Source organism: Hippocampus comes, unplaced genomic scaffold, assembly GCF_001891065.2.
Source record: "Hippocampus comes isolate QL1 unplaced genomic scaffold, H_comes_QL1_v1.1 scaffold228, whole genome shotgun sequence".
NCBI lineage: Eukaryota > Metazoa > Chordata > Actinopteri > Syngnathiformes > Syngnathidae > Hippocampus > Hippocampus comes.
Genome location: NW_017805877.1, coordinates 570,998 through 576,106, shown reverse-complemented (window position 1 = coordinate 576,106; position 5,109 = coordinate 570,998).

Genomic DNA, 5,109 nt, shown 5'->3' with positions numbered 1-5,109 from the left:
CCCCTCACCCCGCATTCTCATGGCCTCGCCATATCTCGGAGATTTCGAAATTTCGGCGAGAACGGAAGCCACATTTTTTTTTTCCGGAATTTTCAGGAAAGTCCACTTTCATCTCTGATAATAAAAACTTTAAAAACTGCATTTTGAGTTTACTTGTGTTATTTTTGACTGAATGTTTAAATTTGTGTGATGATCTGAAACATTTAAGTGTGACAAACATGCAAAAAATAGGAAATCAGGAAGGGTGCCCAACACTTTTTCACATCACTGTATATGAATGTCAATACACTGTCTATAAAGACATTAATTTGCAAAACCTTCAAATGCTTGGGAGCTACCAAAACAAGGTATACTTGCACACTCTTAACTTATTTACAGCTGTACTTTTATATTTGTCAGATGGAATCCAAGTGTTGACTGCCACTAAGGATTCTATTTGTCAGATATGTTTGTCAACAGGATGCGGTGCTTTCCACAGGATCTGTCGCAGCTTGTCTGTAAAGTCCAGGATTCGAAATAACGAATGACTAGATGACGGTAGATTTGCCGCACTTCATTATACTTTGGATTTTAAATCAGTTCAACTTTTGAGTTGAAGAAAAAGCTTTTTGAGTTCAGTTATTTTATCTTGTCACATGGGAAAGACAGGACAGTTTTAGGCACCCGACATTTGAAGAGAGTCTGTCCGTACTTTAGACCAGTAAAAAAGTGTGTCACGATCAAGGTGATGGCAAATGCCATGTAAAACAAAAGCCACTGACATCCAACTTAAGCCTTGTGGTGAGTCTGCTTCGCTCATAATGTGCTTCTTGGTTGTATATTTTAAAATAGACCATTTTACCACCGAAATCACTTTCTTGGTCTTGTTTTGATTGTTTTATAGTTTGGGGTGTCCCAAAAGCAGAAAATATTGGCCTCATAGTCGTTCTTCTGGTTGTCATTGCACGGGTCTTTCTCTGCTTTTTGTTGTTATCAGAATGCGGTGTTTGGGGTAAAACCACCCAGTTTTCTCGAAAAAAATGAAGCATTTGACCAAAAAGTAGGTGATCTGAGCAATGGCCTCATGCTGCCTTGTAAGGATTCCTCACCAGACATTTTTGTTTGATAAAACATTCTTCCACCTTTTAAATTTGGCTGAAATTTAACACAAAACGAATGGCCTTATTCCAAATGCAGTCAGAGTTGTCGTCTTAAGTTCCATAGCCTCCTGTTCCGAGTCTGAAACCTACAGTCTGTGCCTTCCAGCGACAATGGGGGTCTTCGGACCAGGCTTCCTGTACCGAGCTCCTTCAAAAGTCCTACGTCAGATATGCCGTCAAGAGGCTCTTCTCTGGCACCCTGCAGCTACCCAGGCTGTCGTGCAGAGCCACCGTGCTGGACAGACGTGAGGATGCCCTGTCAGATTCCTGTTCCGGCTCCCCTGGGACCCTTTGGAGTCTGACCAGTCGCATTTCAAAAGCCTTGTGAGTCTGCCATTCTCTGTGTTGTCAGTCCTTGACACTACTCACAAGAAGTAGTCGCTAACCTTTAACTGGTGAGCTTAATTCGACCATCTTTTTAAACGTTTCACTCCACAGATCCAACTGCTTAAGGTTTCGCGTCCTTTGCATGACTGAACATCAACCATCACAACTGCTGTTTGAACTATTAACATTTCTATGCCTTTCTGTAACTCATCCAGTGACTGTCAGAGTCACAATGATGAGGCTATTCTCAGACAACAGAAATACAGAGGCACTGGTAAAGTAACTGAAAGTCACCGAAGTGGACATCTTTATACATTTTAACCTGCGGATGACACTCTGACCTCAATGTTGAGGCGTCGGGCTGGATTTTCTTCGCTGGAACTGGCCACTGAACTCTTACAATGTCATCAGCGTGTTACATCAGGGAGACTGGAAGAGTCAGAGAAAGGCATAGAAATGGATGCTCTTGGAAATATTGTCAATGTTTGCCATCCAGCTCTGTGGTGGACAATCGCAAGTTCTCCCAAAAGTACTTGACTGTCGAAAATGGGCATTCCACGCTTTAGAGAAGGTCAAATTAAGTTTGCCTAAAGGTCAGAGTGCATTTTGTGTCACCATGAAATTCCAACTGAAAGCCCAATTTCCCGAACACTTGGAGGGAAGTGCGTTTCTTTGACATACTCTTCCAAATGCAAGAAATGTTTATGACTGAAGCCAAAGCTTGTTTGATCCACAGTTTTCAAAGTGCCCATAAACACTAATAAGGTCAATGGCATTTTATATACGTGTTCATGTATTTTCTTTCTTCAAGTCAAAGGAATGCAGACAGACCTGTTCGACAACGTTGGTATCAGCGGCATCTTTTTTTCCTTGAACTCTGTTGGCCAACAATTCTGTTTTTATGTGCTAAATCACAGAGGGTAAAGGTACACTCAGCAGACCAGGAACACTCAGAAGAGGTTCGAACACGTGACATGTGCCCTAAAAAAACGCTGGGTTGACCCAACAGAGGTTGGGTTTGGGTGGGTTGAAGAGCTGAAGTTTAGTGTTGTACTGAGGTTGAAGGAAGACAGGGGAGATGGGTCACCAACGGGAAAACATCATGTGAGTGACTACCTGTGGTGACCCTGCTGCTGCTTCTTAGAAAATGCTGCTAATGCAATTAGGATTACTTTCCACTATGGCTCTATTCATAACATGGTAACCCTATTCCTAGGAGCTCTTACTCATCACTATGGCTATTTAAACCCCTTGTTGGATCAAAATACGGACCCAACATGTTGGGTCAAACCCTCAATCTACTGCAATGGGTAGAAATGACCCAGCGTCAGCTTAATCCCTTTTGGACCCAGCGCTGGATTTGCTATTTCAGGGGTCCCCAACCTTTTTTGCCCCACGGACCGGTTTATGTCAGACAATATTTTCAGGGACCGGCATTTAAGGTGTGGCGGAAATAATACAACAAAATAATGTGGTATGAACTGCATGAAAACTGTGGTGTTTTCGAAATATAATAATAAACACAAGGAGCGTCTAATCTGGCCGCAACACTCTGATCGCTATGGTAATGTTTAATGCCTTCAAAATACGATACAATGCAAATTCAAAGTGCATGAAAATGACCACTCACCACAGCCCCGAGCTTGATTTTCTGCAACCAGACGGTCCCATCTCGGGGTAATAGGAGACAATGACACCTCAAGTGTGTGTTTTGCGTCAAGTCTACTTCGTAATTTTGTTTTAGTCGCCGTTGCTGCAGAAAAGCCCCGCCTCACACAGGTAGCATGTCGGAAATAGCAACAGTCCTACTGTGGTGATCTCAGAATATTCAGCCATAACTTTAATCCAGTTGTCTCGAACGTACTTTTAAGGCCGCTGTCATTTGATCTCCAGCAGTTTTTTTACTCATTTTGCGAGCTCTGGTGTTTTGTTTTTAAGCGGAATCGGTCACGTGACGGAGAAGCGTGGCTTGACGTGTGTCAAGCGTGACACAGACGGATGTAACGGAGAATCCGGTAATTTTTCAAAATAAAACATCTTTCGTATTCCGAAATAAATAATACGGAAATAAGGCAAGTTCTTTCTGTGCGGCCCGGTACCAAATGCCCTGCGGACCGGTACCGGTCCGCGGACCGGCGGTTGGGGACCGCTGTGCTATTTCACCCATTTTGGGTTATTCTTGACCCAGCCGCTTTAACAGTGAAAATGTTTTGAGTTGGAATTGGACAAACACTCAGAAGGGAAAATGGGAACACTCGCAGGGCGTTGCTGTTACCCACACCCGACTCCAACTCCTGTCATTCCTTAGTAGGCCACGCCCCTTTAGCCCATGATGCCATAATTATTCGTTTTAAAACCACTTTATCTTTGTTTAAATCTCTTTAGTGGCACAGTCCATGGTTTGATTATGGGCCTTGGCCTCCTTCTATGTAGTTTGCATGTTCCCGTTGTGTCTGCGTGGGTTTTCTCCGGGTTCTCCGGTTTCCTCCTACATCGCAAAAACATGCATGGCAGTTTAATGGAAGACTAAATTGTCCGTAGATTGTGGGTGTGAATGGTTGTTGTTTGTCATTGTGTGCCCTGCGATTGGCTCGCAACCATTTGCGGATGTCCCCCGCCTACTGCTCGAAGACGGCTGGGAGAGGCTCCAAGCACGTCCGTGACCCTTGTGAGGACAAATGCCTCAGATAATGAATGGATGAATGGACATATGTAATCGGTAGTGTCCAACTGTGTTGTGTTAAAAATATTGACAATGCACAGCAGGATTTCTTGTATTGGCTCCATTTAATTGTTTCAATCACAAAGCCTGGTGAAGATCAGGGAAAACAATGTTCTTTCTTCAATTAGAGTGATACAGCATGCCCCTAAAAATGTTACGTGGCACAGCAATGTATTCAAACACTTAAACTTGGAAATGAAAACAAAAGTTTTTTTCCAACCCTAAAAATACTTCCGTCCCCATGGGCATCAAGAGAAAAAGGGGAGAGTCAAAGGCTGGAGTTGTACTTAAAAATGGCAGTGCCACATTAATTATTGAAGTCGGGGAACACATAAGACACAAACATTTTCAAAGGGCTACCAGTTTGAGCCACACTCCTGAGAAAAATGCATAAAATACCTAGTTAATAAATCAAGATATTCATCGAGAAGAAGACATTTCATCAATTGCAAGGAAGAATGAAATGGAAAAGTATACATACTGTACCTTGTTTTGTTGGACTTCACGACAGCGTTTGATACAGTAGACCAGGGGTCCCCAACCTTTTTTGCCCCACGGACCGGTTTAAGTCAGACAATATTTTCAGGGACCGGCATTTAAGGTATGGCGGATTAATACAACAAAATAATATGGTATGAGCTGCATGAAAACTGTGGTGTTTTCGAAATATAATAATAAACACAAGGAGCGTCTAATCTGGTCGCAACACTCTTATCGCTCTGGTAATGTTTAATGCCGTCAAAATACGATACAACGCAAATTCAAAGTGCATGAAAATGACGACTCACCACAGCCCCGAGCTTGATTTTCTGTAATCAGACAGTCCCATCTCGGGGTAATAGGAGACAATGACACCTCAAGTGTGTGGTTTATGTCCAGTCTACTTCGTAATTTTGTTTTAGTCGCTGTTGCTGCAGAAAC